Consider the following 18,742-nt stretch of genomic DNA (forward strand, 5'->3'; position numbering starts at 1 on the left):
CCAAAGTAGTCTGTGGTAAAACATTTTTCACAGCCTAGAAAGAGGAAGGCCTTGATTTCCCTAGGTGACTCCACCAGCAAGAGTGCTGTCACCACCTCACTGTTGGATGAAGGTCAGCAAGAAGCTCTGTTTTGTGAATCGAACCTTTGATTTCAATTGTTGCACTTAGAAGTGCCTGAGGAAAACTGGAAACACTTCATCTAGAGAGAAGTTAGACATTTTATGTGACAAAACATTATTAGAATCTTGAAAAATTGAAGACTTCTAAATGTATTTCAGGTTACTTATATCCATAGCAAATATATGTTTTAACTATGTAGAAGAAAACACTGCTGCCTTACTTGACTTTATTGCATATAATCAACTCCTTAGCCCTGGAAACAGGAACTTCCAGCCAAATGATTTTTTGTTCAACTTATTCACGGAAGACTGAGTTTGTCTAACACTTACTTTTTCTCCTTTCATGCTGCTATTTTAAGACACTTGTGGCTGTCCCAGATAGTTTCTGGCTGACAGAATTAGTGCCCTCGAGGGAAGATGAACAATTCCAGTTTTACAACCATTTTTGGCTGAAGCACTAGACCAGAGTAGTGTGGTTTTTTTCCCCCACAAACAAGACTTTTAGTTTTAAATCATTCACATAACCACTGGCTTGACTCCAGGATTCTCTTTTCATCACCTTCTTTGATTTGTGAGAAAGAATGTATCACCAAGAGGATCCCCTGAATATTCCTTTTCAAGATCCCTGAAATCACATAATTAGTTACATCATAAGATGTTTTTCTTACTACAGACATGGTCCCTTGCACAATTTCATTTGCACTACACTTACAACAAATGTTCAATACAACAGTAAGTCAGATTTTTGCTGCATGCTTTTCCGCTGGGTTCTTTTTATAGGGAATAGACTTTCTTTTCTTGCTCTTCCAAGAGAATGTTTACTTAGAAGTGTCTATGCCTGGTCCATCTTACAGGAATATCAGGTAGGTTTTTTTAGGCAGTCTCAACAGTAGTTTGGAATGATGTCAGAGGTTTGGGGGGGGCGTTATTATTATGCATATATTGTGCATTTAAAAGATAAACAGTGCAAAATTTGTTATCTTATATACCATTTGGGGTAAAGTAATGCTAACCTTGTATTAAAAATCCAATTAAATCCATTTTAAGTCTCGAGGCCCAGATTAAGTCACTGGATCTTATAAAATTTTAAATGGACCCATTCCCACCCTGAGTGTGTTGAGGTGTTGTCCCTTCCTGCTCCTTCTGACTTCTTTCATCAGCTGAGCCCACTGGGTGCTATCACTAGTAAATACAAATAAGGAGTAAATGATACATGTGCAGTGCACATCTCCAATTGCATTTTTTTTCTCCTGCAAAAGAATCCTTGGGATTGACTTCCTTTCTCTGTCTATCCTGCCGACCTTGAATTATTTCCTTATGGCACACACGCCAGAAGACGACGTATTTGTAGATATAGCCAGTGTAATAGACCTCCAGGCTCTGCTGGGCCCTCCCACTATAGCCATACTAAGGCAATTAATAAGAACTCCCTGCAAGCCTGTCTTATGTGGTAGAACTAAAGGGGAGCTTTTAGGCAGCACAGCCTCATTTACATGTAATTTATACTTCATTGAACAAAAAAAAAAAAGAAATCTGATTCTCTTAAACCTTTCTCAACTGGTAAATTTAAACTGCTGGCAGCAAAACTAATCGCTATGTGTAGATTAAACCCAACTGTTTGTAACGTTCAACTCCATATCCAGGCTCCATTTTCCACAATGTAAGCATTCCTGCAGATCTACATTTTGGTGCACAGATGGTCTCTCCAAAAAAACACACCAAAAGCTACTTATTGTTATATGTTTCTTCTGCCAAGGCATACAGAAGGTTTATAAGCCACTATGGAAAGATAAGACTGAAGTAAGACGGTTTCTCAGATAATAAAATCATCTTTTATTTCAGCTACTCTTTCACAAGGGTAGCTGTTACCTCGAATCTCACTAAGTGTTCAATGGACAATAAAAAGGAACTTTCTTTCCAGAAGTGTCAGCACTTCTAACTAGTTTGTTAAACTAAATGTTTCTCACAACCATTCTTGACTTCCCTAACAACCTGTCCAAATTGTGTAAATCACAGCCACAGCAATCTGATGAGAAACATAGCTGCTAGCTCTGTGTTCAGACTAGCTGACACAGGTTATTCCCTGCATGGGACATAGCCTTGTGCTCAGGGACAGCCTCTACTCTCAGATATTAAAAGCTCTGGTTTTAAAAGCACTCCTGTCACGGCAGAACATACTTTTATAAAACTAATCCTCATGCAAGTCTGAAATCAAGATAAGTACCTCCTTGTTAATGCAGCTCACTTATCTACTGGGACAGACAATTTGTCCCAGTAAGTCTGAAGAGATTTCGTGAATGTGAACAAACTTGCGTTACAACCAAGACTGGGGAGAGGTTTAAGAGAGTGCTTTCTGTGCTCCTATAAATAGTCATGGAAATCTCTTGTCTCTACCAGGACAGCCTCTGGAAGCATGGACATTCACCACACAGCTATCCTCTTCCCCGGCTGGAGTTTTTTGAAAGTACTTACCATCAAAGAGGGGCAAAGCCAAAGTATCTGTTGTGCTGAGGTGCCAGGCAGACTGGAGAGAAAATCTGGAGTGTAACTTCAAGGTGACAGATAGCTATGGCCAGCTGAAGCCATTGCCTCCTCACCGCCAGCTGTGCACACATCACTATCAGCCTCTCAGCATGCTACTCAGCATTTCCTTCCCATTTCACCAAACCAGTTAAACCAGTTAACTTGTAACTGCTTTTGTTCTTCTCACATCATACATATGGTTCTATAACCATTTCACTCAGTGGGACCCTGCGGTTTTCTTTTTTATTTTCTTTAGTTTGGTGTGCTGGTTCTGTCAGGGCCTGTCTGTGATGATACCTATCATCATTGGCCACGCCACGTCTCTACATTGCACGAAGCCTATGCATTGCATACAAAGAGCATCATTCTCCATTCGGCGCGTGAGTCGGATGCTCTGTACACACAGCAGGTGGCACTTATGGCAGCATAATTGAAAAAATAAATAGCCACTGAAAACTTTGTAATGCAGGTGAATTCAGAGTACAGGCACAGTCAAAGACCTTGGAACATGCCAGCAGCCTTTTTTAGCTGCTTTCATTTCCAACAGTGTCAGGACCACAGTCCTTCTTGCCACATTTTTCTATGCTTCCACTCACACATCTTAAAAAATTAAAAATAAGTAGAATTATGTTCATATAAAGCAGTAAATTGAGTATTTGTGAGCCCATTTTGCCAGCTTAAAACTATTATTTTTCTCATTTCCAGCAGAAGGCCTGGGTTCTGCAAGCACCATCAATAGAATCGCTTTTTACTTAACAATAAAAATTCACCAGTAAGAAGTCAAATGCTGAATTGTGGCTTTGCCACACAAATTCTAATTGCACTTTCCTGCAGGAGGTGATTTATTCACCATCACTAGCAGGCTGACATTGCAGGGATAGCAGGGAGAAAATGGTGTTTATGGATGGTTGATCCACACTCATCTTCTGTGACTCTTCCCAATCTGATGGCAGATTAGAGAAAAAAAGAAAAAATTAAATGGCAATATCTGCAAATGTAATGTTTATGGGTTTTGAGGATGCAAAAGGGGATATTCAATAGAGGTACCCCTTTTTTTCTTGCAAGTGCTGAACTTTTGAATATTTACCACATTGTGTGACTTGCTCAGATAGACAAACATCATACTTCACATACGAATACATACACAAATCGCTACTCTCCACAACTAGTAAGGAGTTCAGTTTGGCCTCAGAAAGATTCACTACCATTAACTAAATGGTTTTCATTACACTCCAGCTCTACTGTTCTGTGCTGGGGCAGAAATAGAGGCAATACGCTTAAACTTGCAGAGCTTCTCCTTTTTAAAGCAAGAACTAGAATACATTTAAAAATAATTACTTGTCCAGGTCTATGTCTACTGTACTGGACAGTCCCTTAAAGAAAAAACACATTGAAGCAGAGAAAGTTCTAATGGATGAAAGCTGACAGTGTTTAGCCCTATTGCCATAGGAAAAGCAATCACACACTACATCTTTCTGAAAACCAAATTAATTTCAATGAATAAATAATGATCAAAAAAAGCAACCAGATAGATCCATCCAGTCAGAATAACACACAGCTCTGACTTTTCACTCAAAATGAAGTTCACAGGAATAATGAGGCAATCCTGGGAAACACAGATCCAGCAAGGTGCATCTGTGCCTTAAAAATCACTCCTCTCTTCTGGCCTGTCATTGCTCCTCCTTGGGCAATGTCCACCCATCATTACTTGTGGAGGTCCATGCACCCTCTGAGCCACACTGTGCTCACGTCTTCAGCCTTGGCTACAGCTGTCCAACCTGATCGGTGTGTTCAGCCTTCAGGAGAAACTACACACTAAACCCACCAAGACACTCATCTTTGATGCACACACCTCCAACCCGAGATCACTGGCAGGCTTATGGAGGACATTGCAGTAGTCTCAGCAGTCCAAGAAAACTGACTTGGGCTTACAGACCACCAGTTCTATTGTAAGCATGTATATATGCATGCATACAAAACACAGAATAAAGATTTTCCTCCATTAAATATCTCAGTTGCATACCCAAGACTTAGAACTAACTCCTATATTGGCCATATGTTGTAGACAGTTTTCAGGTTTCCTTTTTTTAATTCCTCTGCAGAAAACAGTTCATAGGATATCTTTAGTAAGACTTGTTCAGAACATGCTTTTTCCGATGAGTTACACAGATAGAGAGAGGCACCCAGGGATTCACTTGAAACACACACCCAAACCCATAAAAAGACACAGTTATTCTGCGCCTGGGCTGCTGAATCTTTTTACAGGTCACCAAGCAAGATGAAATGAGAATCAAGTTTGGTTTGCAGATCTCGGGTTGGTTTCTGGGTTAGAAGAGAGCAGTCACATTTTTTCTATTTGCTTAGTGAAAACTTCAGAGTTCGAAACAGAGGAGACATTTGCCTTTGCACACCTTTACAGCATCTGTAAAAATTGAGTGATGTTGAAGCTGTTAACACCATTAAGCCAGTTCCAGCCTTTTGTTTCAATGTTTGTAGGAATACAGAAATACAAGTTACTACAAATAGCGACTAACACCACATCAAATGTTCAGAAACGCCAGAGCTTATCTCTGCTGAAGTCAATGGAAGCAAAGAGATTTTGCAGTTGGAAGCCCAAGGCATGATGAATATAAAATGAAATGCATTGGCAGTATCAGAGAACAATTTTTAATGATTTTATCTGACCTAAAACTCCCCTCACTTTACTGTGTTAAAAGCCATTAAGAATCTCATTAAGAGGAAGGGAAAAATCTTTAATTCAAAATTATATCATCAGTCCAACATGTGGAGAAAAGAAAATTGGAAAAGATCAACACCTTTACTAAACCTTACCTTTACATTAAGAATTATGGAAATTGACTTTTCAGTTTCCCATAATTTATTTTTTTTTAGAGTATGCAGAACATCATTTCTTAATGTAAAACACAAATAAAATCAGTCCATTTCACACTTTATAAGAAAAAAGTCTATTAATTCACAACTATATCCCAAAACAGGAAACTGGAATTCTGCTCTATCTATCTCTAATAATTCTGTGGAGCTGAGCAGAAGACAAATTCTAAAGAGAACAAAACAAAACAAAACCAAACCCTCCAAATTGTAATAAAGCCATTTGTATCATTGATGATATTACATTTGAATAATTCTTACAATCTAATGTTGATATAAAAGCAACCAAAATAATTCTTTTTGTAATTTTGAAATAAAGCTTACATTCATTTTTTAAACTATTTTAAAAGATTATTTGAAAGAGATATCAAAACAACCCTTTTCAATGAAGCTTCTATTTCAATGAATTAGTATTTCATGCTAAGGTAAAAATGTGGTTCAGCTAGCTAGCTTTGTCTGGTGTCTGTCTTGATTTCAGAAAACTGTTACTAGGCCATCTTAAAATTCTCATTTTCCCAGAGAGTTCCTCTCTGTTGCTTTTTCTTATAACTTGGTTCTTCAAAGTCTGACACCAGTGTTTTTATAGTGTGAAGTTATTTTTCCTTTTTTGTTTGACTGGCAAAAATATTCCTCTTAGCTAAAACCTACCTTTCATGTTACTGGTACTTCAAATTGCATGTATGTTTGTATCTTAGTTTAACCACATGATTTTATATATATAATTTTATGTGATTACAAAATTAGTTGCAAATAAACCAGAATAGGTTGTTTATATGTTTCATAGAGTCAGCATTATTTTGCGTATTATTGTGGGAATGATAAAACAAAGACGAAGTCACTCCCCTTACAACAGCACAACTTTCATCTGCATTAATACAACAGGTGTTAATCCACTAGACTTTTACCAGTAGAAACTATGTAGGACTTAAGTAAAAGAAGATTGATTTTCTCCTTGAATCCTCACTGATCATCTCTCTCCATTAGACATTCAGATTCAGAGGGGTATAAAACTAAGACAGATTTGCAGACAGAAAGATTGCTATATTATTTTGATACAATCTCCACTCAAGACCCATCTTAATGTAATAAGGACTTTACTTTCAGCAACATGATGGAGGTATTTTTGTGAAGGTACTTAAGAGTTTTGACAGCCCAGCTTCTACTTGTTTAAAAATTTTATTTAAAGGAATGCAGTTAATTTTCAGCTTTCCTGAAAGACAGAGGAAGAAGCACAGAAATCTGAATATGCTCGGATCATAAGAAATAATTGGATTGAGTATGAGCTATTAAGTTGAGCATGTAATTGCAAAGATAACAAGAAAGCACAGTTGATGAGATGAGATTAGTAAATAGTCATAGCTGACTTATGTTCTCATTCCAGGCAAAGGGACTGGACTTGCAACCAGACAAGTAGTTTCAAAGTAATTAAATGCTTGTGATATCAGCTGCAAGGTTGCCTCTCCAAACCCACAGCATTTTTACTAGCATCCAGCAAACTGCTAATAAGAATCAGGGATGAAACAGCTGGGGGCTGCAGAATCATGTTGCCATGGAAACCACTGCAGGTGAGTGGTCCAAGGAATAATAAACTCCAGATTTTTAGAGTTTATTAAAAAAAAAAAAAGGGAAGAAAGGAAATGAAGACAGATTGAAATAAATATCACAAACCAAGGGCATTGCAAACACTTTTGAAAGGAGGACAGGATAGTATTGTTAGATGTGGTCTGTCAGAAAGAACATTGCAGGGGACAAAGGGATTGAGCTGAAAGATGTCTCAGTGTATAAGTATGCCAGAAAAACAAAGAAAACAGAACTAAACAAAAGAAAAATACAAACACCAGAGGGCAGTGAAACAGAAATAAAATCTATTACAGGTCATTGTATTCAGAAGAAACAGAAGAAGAAAAAGAACAGTTCAGAAATTGATGTGGGAATCAGGACCTCTTGGATTGCCTAACATAGTTCTAGTTCTCTTGTGCCAAAAAGCATTAGAACATCGAGAATTCCACTTGCATAACACATGAACCAGCCTTTCCCAGAATAAAAGCTTGTTCGTCTATGTACAGCACAATGCAAGTCTGATGGATTCGATTTTTCAAAGGTATTTAGAGTCCTGAGCTGTAGCTGGTGGGATTTGCTCAGCTCCTGAACAGACTGAGCACTTAATTCACATTCACGTCAGGTTACCTCATGCTCACCTTTCGTATCTGAGGACTACTGGCACCCTGAATTTTCTCTCTGGTCAAGCGAGAGGGATGTGTAGCTCTAAGCTTGACTGGGCCAACCAAGATTTGAATTAGTTTCTCTCTCTTTAGTGGGTCTATACGATGCATTGTCAGTGTAATTTTTATTAAGACTATATTCATCCATGCAGCTTCCTGTTTGTAGAGTTTGTGAATAAAAGGAAGAATGCTGTCTAGAGATGTAGAGTGATCTCACTCCTGGCTCACAACATTCACGTAAAAGAGGAGAAGTCTCAGAAGATCATGGTGTTTTCAATCCCATACATGGTGATGGCTTCTCCATACGATGGCCACATACTGCCCTGCAGTTTACATTTACCCCCACAGAGCAAGACAGGTAGGTTATAGAGGCAGAAGATTCAGCCATCAAAAGCACCAGTGACAAGGGTTTTGACTAGAAAGCCTTCTGGTAATTTTTCTGACTGGGGGGAAAAAAAAGGCAGATTATAAACCACTTTAAGAGGAAATCCACAGAAAGGACAACAGTTGTGGTACACTGACATGCCCATGACCTAGTGAACGGTAAGAAAGAAGTTCTGAAGGCAAAATGAAAGTTACTCCGTGGAGCACTAAAGTCCAGGAGCTCTGTGACAGCATCCTCTGATTTTACCCCTTAGTGGAAAAGCAGGCCAAAGGCGAAATCACAATGCAAAGCTGAAAAAGCAGATAAAGTCATAAAACCTGGGTACCTTCAAATAAAGAGCAGAATAGAGGATGGCTGACATGGATGAAGCACAAGATTAGGAAAGCTGCTAGAAACAAGATCATGTTTTGAGTCATGTCCAAGTAGAAGTAGAAAAGAATAAATTCTGGAAGAAAAATTAAGGTAAGCAAAAAAAAAAGTGGAGGAGAATGTTGCTTAAGGCATAAAACCAAATAGTAACTACTTTTTCAAATATGAAGTAGAAAGCCAGTAGCAAGCCTGGCAAGAGCGTCTCTAGGGCTACTAAATGATCAAGTTGTAAAAGAAGTACTCAGAAAAGACACAGCCATAGCAGAAAAGCTAAACAAGTTCCTTGTAACTGTGCTTATGAAACAAATCACGGAGGAGACAGAGGTTTCAGGGAGCAACAGTAAAGCTAGTGTTTGTATCACACAAGCTGCACAACTGAAACTGCTAAAACAACGTAGTTAACAGACATTCAGATAAATGTAAATTATTAGGAGTATTGGGAGAGATTAAAGTATTTGGACAAATGCCAGAGTTTTACTTATGTTGTTGAATTTAATTATACTCCAAGACTGCTTATTTTAATCTGTGAAAGGACAGGATGATTTCTTCACATGTACTGGATGTATGCAGTACATGTCTAAGTAGATGTTTGGTGGCACAAATATGCCACAAATATGAATAGGGGTCATGACTCACAGATCTGTTATAGTTCTTCGCAAGAGTCTAAAAGTATGGATACAGAAATTTGGTTGACATAATCAATTCAGATTCCCAGGGGAATCTGAAGAAAGAAAACCATATTCTTGATTATCTAGCAAAGGGAGAGGGAAATCAAAAAAATAAATATATAAATAAAACAAAGGGCAAAAGTAAGCGATCAGTTATCTCACTATAGGGATTGATCTTTGCAGTCTAGGACCTTATGGTAGGATCTTTATTGTGGCCTAAGGGACCTAGGTAAGATCATAACACAGCAGCACTTTCAGAGTACTAAAATCCTGCATGTGAAAAGCTACAAGAGAATCTTGTAATACTGAGCAAATAGCGATATAATGGCAAGTAAAATTGAGTTCTGAGAAATATGAATCAAGGCACCTATTCATAGTGGTGGATTGTGAATTAGATATTACTAGTCAGGAAGAAGATTCCATTAGGGAACAAAAGAAATGCCATTTTGCTTCAAAAAAGCTGACCAATAAAAAAAGAAAATCAGAGACAACCTACACGCAGAACTGTGGATTTCTATGCATGACTAAGGCAAAAAGAAGATTGGTGTGGTAGGGAAGAGGAAAGAGGGGAGGAAAACTAAGCAAGAGACATAATAAATAATTTTTTTCTAAGAGTATAAAACCCCAACAAATACAGCATTCATTGGCAAAGGAAAGTAAATAACAGGTGATGGGAAGAACTGAAATATTCAGTGCCTCGCTACCAAGACCTGGCCATGCAAACATAATACACAGTGCTATAAGACTGGTGGGAAGAAGTTTAATATATTCATCTTGCCTTTAGTAAAGCTTCTGGCATTCAACATTTACATACGTATATTAAGGATATATCATTTAGGTGAAATTAATATTAAATGCCTGCACAACCAATTAAAAATAATAAGAAAACAACATGTTCATAGAATAGTTATTAATACTTTCTTTTAGCCTGGAAAATCAGGAAATGAATCTGTCACAGATTTTGAATCATATTCTGATTTTACAGTGGTGATGTAGTTAATAGAGCAGAAACAGTTTGTGAATGCTGCAAATACCTTAAAGATTCTCAAGGACGTTGCTAATGTCTCTTATGAAAGAAATGTCTTGAAATTTAACCTAAAAGATGGTACACCTGAGAAAGAAGAATTAAAGGTATAAATACAAAAAATAAGAATAGCTGACCTCAGGAGTACAGAGCAAAAGCAATTCTGGAATGGAGGTAGAGGAACATAGCATGAAGGCCATGAAAAGTAGCTGTTCCATTCTGCAAAATATTGACAAGACTATAACTATGGTACAATATTTCAAGTAAAATTTGACAAATCAGTGAGAAACCAAAGGAGGTGTTCTAAAATGTAAGGTGGTGGAAAAAAAGATTAAAAAACCCCACCAAACCCAAAGAAAGAATTATATTTGTGTAAACTAGAGAAGATATTTTAAAAGTGCTTTCAAAATAAGCAGGCAACACTGAGGTATTCTCCAAGATGCTAGGAGTTAATTTGAGGAAGGGATATTTTTCCATTACACTTGTAGGAAAATTGAACAAAACAAAGCTTTTCAACATGATAACAAGTACTAGGACTATCTAGTGGACACACACTACAATCTGTGGACAGTACCTATCATAGCTTCTAATTTGGCCCCTATTATTGTCAAATCACTGCCTGAAGTGGAGCGGCAGGGTAAATACCCAGTAATGCGGAGCCAGCTTCTGTCTGTTGTCACTGGGTTGACTCTCATTGTTGAAAATGTTTTACCTGGTTTCTCTTTGGGAATTGACTGCGATGAAAAAGGATTGATCTCTGCAGGGAATTTACTTGTATTGTATATTTGCAATTGTTTATTTACAAGAGGCTGTGAGAAATATTTTTAAGTAACAAACTTTAAAGGCAAGAATTGGCTATTTGCTAAATGCATAGGACTTTGAGATCTTCCCATGTTAACTCTGAAAATAGCACAGCAGCGTAAGAGTAGCAGATACAGTGTGATACTTCCTTTAGACTTAAAAAGGGCATTGTTTTTTCCTATGTTCTGCATTCTAGATTGCAAATTTCATTACCTCAGCTAAGAATTTTACTCTACGTCAAATAAGATATCAGAAAATCCAGGAAAACTTGGATTTGAAGTCCAAGAAAATAATATCTCAATGTCCAGGTGTAGATGTGAGGAAAAGGCTAAATTAGCAGAGACAAACACATTTTAGAGTTCATAACGTGTAAGGATGATACTTCACAAACTTAGACTGAGATAGAATTTGTAAAAGGTATTAAGCAGGACAAGGTTTTTCCCAGCTTTTGCAAAAACAAGCAAGCCTTTGCACTGGAAATTGGGATACAGTTTCCTGGAAGATGATGATGATGAATATGGGCTGGGAAGGTAGGGTAGTTAACAGGATTACACAAATGGAATTGTACATAGCTGAAGCAGGGCAAAGCCCCAGGGAACTCCTTGCCCACAGGACAAGAGGCTTCACATTCTGCATTGCAGAAATGTGACAGGACTACAATGTGGATTTGTATGTTCAGTATCAAGGGTTTTTAAGAAATCTGTCCCATGTAAATTTCTTCTCTGTTACAAATAAGACTTTATATTGGTGCCTGCAGAAAGAATTGGTGATAAAAAAAAGAAGTCCTGTACACTATGAAAGTGAATTTATAATTTTCTAATGGGGCACAAGCTGACACTGGATGCCCCTTCTGCCTGCATTTTGGGAAACCAATCAGGCTGGAAGCTGTCTTATCATAATAGCTTGGGGTTAAGCTTGAGAGGGACATTAACCAATAAACCACATTAGTAGCCCAAAAGAAAAATCTAAACCCAATGCACGGGCTAATCCTCTGTCCCTCTGTCTGAGGCCCCCCACCATTGGCTCAGCTGAAAAATCTCATGGGAGAAATCTCCCGGCAGTCAATATGTTCTTTTGAAATCTCCCTACAATGGGAGCTGTAGGCTTGATCTCCCTCCCAACCCTACACTTGACCACCAGTGTGCCCGGCTGGGCCTCAGATGTGGATCCTCAGGTGACACAAATGAAAAAATTTCTCCAGGAATAACTCTGCCTGCTGCCTACCTCGTCCCTGGCAGCTTCTCCTCAGCTGCCTTCCAGCTGCAGCTCCAGGCTCAAGGTGAGAGAGAGGGAAATGGGGAGTTTCAGTGCTGTGCCACTGGGCTACACGCTTTGGGACCCAAGCTTCTCCTGCTCTAGCTGAGGCTCAGCTCTCTGCCTAGGACCATTCAGACTTGCGACTTCAGACCTACAGAGATCACCAGATCTAGATGGAAAAGAAGTCAGGAAAGTGTTTTGTTAACCTCTATCCAACCACAGGAACAGCAGATACTGTGTCCACCCATTTATGAGAAAGAGCTTTAACTCTTCATTGGCAGCCCCCATGCAGAAGGTTGGACACACCCTATCACTTTGAATAAGTTAAGAAAAAGAACCAAATGGATTTAGTTCCAGGCCAGGCAGAAATAATTGCCAAATCAAAGCACAGAGCTAATGCATCTGTATAACATCATCTGATTATTGGCAGACAGATTATTTCACAGTATTCTCCCAGGCCAAGTCATAAACGATTCAGAAATGTGCTTTTGGATACAAGCGATGAATTCACAGCAGTGGGGTCTGAAGCTCTTCATATTTTATTCTAAACATCTATAAAGGAGATTTTTGCTGCTAATACACAGGGATATCTATGGCATTTACATACCACAGATTCTGATGCACCTCTATTACCACATTGTCTTCCACTTGCGAAAAATTAAAAAAGAAAGTAATTATAAGCTAAGTAATCCAGAAGCAAAACAATAGCATGTATTTGGCTTTTAAATCCTCTTAGCCAAGTGAACAGATTAACTAAAAATACTAGAAAATCAGAAAAGTAGCAGGTTTTAGTGAGCAGTCTGGAGAATAAAACTCACGTAAAAATAGTCACTGGAATATTTAAAATTTAAAAGAAAAAGAAAATCAGTAAAAATCTAAGCTTCTCTGCGAGTAACTCAAACAGGAAAACCAGGATACATTTGTTCATTTAATTTGCCATTGCAAATGTCTGTAATAGCTCTAAAAAGAGCAGCAGCCTTCGATTCTTTCAGGCCCATAATGTTTGAACCCCTCAGATGGTTTACACTGACTCTATGGTTAAACAGCGAAAGAGAAGAACTGGGATAGGCACCCATAAATGAAGTAACCACAGGATTGTTCAGAAACTAAAGGTAACATTTACAAAAAGAAAAAAAAATTTTCTCCTCTCTAATCCATCCTGTCTCCACTTTGACTTCTTAACAACAGGTAAAATTATGAGCCAAGGGGCCTGTTCTTTCTCCTGGTGCCTCTCTGGAGGGAGCATCTATGATCCGGCTGAGGATATATTTCCTAGTGGCTGTTCTAAAAGAAAGGAGCAGGCTGGCCAAGCGACAAAGTCTCTGGACACTCTGGATGCATGCCTTCTTTTCACTCATAAACGCTACATATAGGAAGCTGAATATGCAAAGCTAGTCAGTAAAAATGCAGTGATAAGGCATCCTATAGAGTCACTGGGAAAGAGAGAACGCAATTTCGATCTTGGTTGGTTCAGTCAATCTTAGAGATACATATCCTCTTGACTAAACTGTAGATTTAAATCACTCCTAAAAGGGCATTTCAAAAAGTGACTACCAAAAATACATTGATAAACTTGTAGTTACAGTTTTGACACAAAGACTGGCTTACTTCAGGTTGCTTAATTTTGGTAATGTCAAAAGCTGTGACTGTACATCACTGGGGCTACAGTAGTAGTAACAACTGCTAAATTCTCCAGGCCAGTAAGGAAAAATCTTGGCATAATGCAAGAGAGCAAGCAACCACAAAATCCTCTTTCATCTGCCCCACAGCACTTTTTATAGTTAACTATGCAAAGTGGTAACTGCAAAGAACAGGTAAGGGACACTTCATCCCATAAGGTCAATGTCTCAAAGTTACAAATGCATTAAGCAAAGCAAGCTGATCCACAGCTCTTCAGAGCTGGAAAAGCTGCCAGCTCCACGAGCAGAATGCTAACACTCTTGACATCAAACACACTGAAACATTACTTTCCATGGCAATGCTAAACACTAGAGGCGAGGGCTCTCAGGCCTAGGGTTAAGCCAATCTTATCAGTAAAGTAGGGCTTTGAGATGCTGGCTTTCAACCGCCACCTCCCACGTATGGCTGTGCAATGCTTCTCAATAATCTTCAGTGGCAGCTCTGTAAACACTGGAGGTTGTGTTATTCAAACTTGTCCTGGGGATGCCAGGAATTATACCAGACTTTTCCTCATAATTATGATGCTGCTTTGCCTATGGATGTTGCTCTGGTTAAGCCTTCGTAGATTTGAAATTTGGTGGAGCACAGAGGTGTTTTAGGTTTATAAAATCCAGCTTGCTGATTTCTGTTCACCTGCACATTTAATTGTTGAACTGTGATTAAAACCAGAAGCTGAAACTAGCAACTGCAATGATTAACATGGTAATGAAATGAGATCTTACCAAGCGAGTTAGTTGCTGGTATCAGTTGGTTTTATTTTGGGACAGATTTCATCCATAGGACAATAGATTAGACTGGTATTGCAAGCCAGGGAGAATACTTACTCCATGCTGTAAGAGGCCTCTTCCAGCAGCATTATATCCTTGCTAAAAACCTCAAATGCCACAAAATGCCATGAAAAACAAACAAGAAAGATGCAAAACATTGTCAGTATCTTCAGTCATAATAATAGCAAGGAATTTAACATAGGGAGGCGATTCTGCTCCCTGTTTTGTTCCACTGTTGTTAATCCTAAGGACCTTAAGCCTTTTACAACAGGTGTTGGATACACTGAGATCAGTGAGCACCTGAGTGAACAAGAAAACACTTAAGTAGGTCCTCACTGCATTTCAGGTCTGAAGTTTAACAGACAGAGCTGCAGCTACTTGTACTTTGCTTTGTACATCTTTCAGTTTTCAGGGGCTTTACTCTACAGTAAAGCCAAAACTAAGGCATTGGTATAAGCACCACCACTTGTGCTCTCTTTCCTTACTTCTCTGACTGTTTCAGCTTATAGAATGGAGAAAACAACTTTTTAAGTCAATAATAGCTTACCACATTAATGTGGATCTTGGAGTACAGAGAAGTTATCAAAAATACCAACTATTTTTAGAGGCCTCGGTGGGCAACTGAAAAGTAATTTATGACATGTCATGAAATTAGATGCAAATGTGTTAAAAGCTCCTGCAGCTAGTAAAGTGCGAAGCACAAAAAGTATTTTTCCTTTACCCTTTTTTTCAATACTGCAACAGTTACAAAATAACTTCCTGTTCATTTCTAAACAGAGATGCTCTTAAAGCTGCCACTGATAGTCCTTCATTGTCTCTGAAAGAAAAAGAGAGTCAGATTGCCCAGATCCAGGGCATAAACAGAGCATTGACATTTAACCAGAGGCAGTGGATCCTTCCTAGTCTGTAGTATTTTTCCCAGCTAATTGGCACATAAGAACAAAATAAAAATCATTAGACAAAGGTAGTGAAAGAAACAAACCCAATTTGGTGAACGAAATGAAGAAGACATCTTCAACCTGATATAGCTCCTGTTGGTAAGGCCAAGCAGATGTAGAGCAGAATCTATGCAAAAGATCATGTTATCACGATGTCTTTGCTGCTTATTTTCTCTAAGCACATCATCTTTTATCACAGAGTTAAATATTCTCTTGCATACAAGTGCAGTGCTTTCACAGTATGAGACTTTACTGGGGCCTCCAGGGACTATCACCATAATACATACTGACCTTTAAATGACCTGAAGGAATCAACAACTAATTAAAAAATAGAGCTCTAATTACAAGTGGTGTCCTGTAGTCCCTTTCATTCATTCACCTTTGTTCGTTATTGCTCATTTCTATAAGCAAGACACAGTACTTTCATTCCTCTCCAGACCAAGATTGTCAAACTCCTGAATTGCATGTGTTAAATAAAAAAATCGCACAGTTAGTTTGAGCTGTTTGGTGTGGCCACGCCAGTTGTTTTTCCATCATTATGAACAAAAAAAACCCCTCACTGCACCACTTAAATATTTACCTAGGAGGTTCCTCCACCTGGATATCTCAAGTCATTGAAGAGATATAGATTATACCTTGATATGAAGCTAACAACAACCCAAAACTTAGATCTTTAAATACCTCGAATCTTGAAACATCTCAAACTGGACCTTACTTCATACAGGAAACTATATCTCACAATCACTTTTAGGTTTTCATCCACTCATGTCCAGCAATCTTGAACAGTTTATGAAAGTGCAAAACACTGACTAAATCACATCTTAGGAACATTTTTGTTACAGAACAGCTGTAGCATTTATAGCTCCAAAGATCAAAATGGTCTAGGCTAGTTTTTGTTCCACTTTTCTCTGCAGTGCCTTTCTTTACCTGAAATAACATTAAAAGCTAAAAAACATAACTATGACAAACATTCATTAAGTGTTTAAATGAATAGAAGATATCACAAAAGAAAAGTTTCCAGGACTGGACCTTAAATTGCACTACCATTGCTTTCTTGAGATTATATAGGATACTGCCTATATATATTTCACTTACGCACTATTGAAATTTGCATTCAGATACTGTTGTGTCTTTTATCCTCTACATCCAGAACCAGCACAGATGGTACCTATCAGAGTAATTAAAATCACACCCCGGTTTCATTCGCAGTTTGTGTGCTGTATTGTTCTCCCATTCAGACTAAACTCCTTCTGCTTATTTGTTTTCAACCACTACTTTTTATTTTTAAACAGCATACATCTGCTTTGCTCATTAGAATAAATATTTTACACACACATTTTGTAGATAAAGATTCGCTCAGAAAAAAAACGTCATGCAGTTTTCTGAATGTGGGTTGCAAAGGGCAGTGGACTGCAAATCAGAGCTCTGTGAAGCTGGGTTCCTAGTTATCATACCCTGCAAGCAAGGGAAGCCTGGAAGGGTAGACTAAGAGAATATTCCGTGATAGGGTGTCAACACAGCTTGGCAAAAGATGCTGATCTCAGGAGGAGAGAAATACATGTTAAGCAGACAATCTAGTTTTAATGGCAATCATATTTTTTAGATTAAAGTGTATATACACTGACTTTCACCATTAAATCTTATTTACTTCAGAGATTACCATTAACTACTTCTCTCTTTTTGCTTATAAATAGTGCACCAGGTCTAGTATTTTATTACCTTTGTGCTTTGAGAAAAGGGGTTGACTTGCACCAACTGCTATCAGGAAATGTTTTAGCATTTCATATGTTGAGAGGAAAGATTGTCAGTTTAATACTCAGCTTTGCCTGACTTATGCAAAGTGACCAGTGACGAAATCAGGTATTTCAGCTTCTAAAGCTATTTTCAATAACAACCACATATAAACTGATTACACATCGTATTGGGTTTGCATGGCCAGGTTTTGGTAGTGTGGGGACTATGTGGGGTGGCTTCTGTTAGAAGCTGCCAGAAGCTTCCCCTGTGTTTGATGGAGCCAATTCCAGCCAGCTCTAAGATGGACCCACTGCTGGCCAAAGCTGAGCCCATCAGAAATGGTGGTAGCACCTCTGGGATAACATAGTTAAGAAGGGGATTAAAAAGCCTTGAACAACTTCAGCTGCAGAGAGGAGTGAAGACATGTGAGAGAAGCAGCCCTGCAGACACCAAGGTCAGTGAAGCAGGAAGGGAGGAGGTGGTCAAGGTGCTAGAGCAGAGATTCCCCCATGGTGCAGACCATGGTGAGGCAGGCTGTGCCCCTGCAGCCCATGGAGGTCCATGGTGGAGCAGATATCCACCTGCAGTCCATGGAGGCCCATGGTGGGGCAGATCTCCACCTGCAGCCCAGGGATGACCCCACACTGGAGCAGGGGGATGCCCGAAGGAGGATGGGACCCTCTGGAAAGTCCACACTGGAGCAGGTTTGCTGCAGGATTTGTGACGCCACAGGGGACCCACGCTGGAGCAGTCTGTTCCTGAAGGACTGAACCCATGGAAGGACCCACACTGGAGCAGTCTGTTCCTGAAGGACTGCACCCATGGAAGGGACCCACACTGGAGCAGTCTGTTCCTGAAGGACTGCACCCATGGAAAGGATCCACGCTGGAGCAGTTCATGAAGAACTGCAGCCCATGGGAAGGATTCATATTGGAGAAGTTCATGGAGAACTGTCTCCTGTGGGAGGGACCCCATGCCAGAGCAGGGGAAGAGTGTGAGGAGTCCTCCCCTGAGGAGGAAGTAGCGGCAGAGACAATGTGTGATGAACCGACCACAACCTCCATTTCCTGTCCCCCTGCACAACTTGAGGGGAGGAGATAGAGAATTCATGAGGAAAATTAAGCCCAGGAAGAAGGGAGGGGTGGTGAGAAGGTGTTTTTGAGATTTGGTTTTATTTCTCATTACTCTACTCTGAGTTTTGATTGGTAATAAATTAATTTTCCCAAGTGGAGTCTGTTTTGCCCATGACAGTAACTGGTAAGTGATCTCCCCCTGTCCTTATCTCGACCCATGAGCCTTTCACTATATCTTCTCTCCCCTGTTTGGCTGAGGAGTGATAGGGCGGCTTTGGTGGGCACCTAGCAT

This window comes from Strigops habroptila, chromosome 6 (genome assembly GCF_004027225.2).
Source record: "Strigops habroptila isolate Jane chromosome 6, bStrHab1.2.pri, whole genome shotgun sequence".
NCBI classification, from domain to species: Eukaryota; Metazoa; Chordata; class Aves; order Psittaciformes; family Psittacidae; genus Strigops; species Strigops habroptila.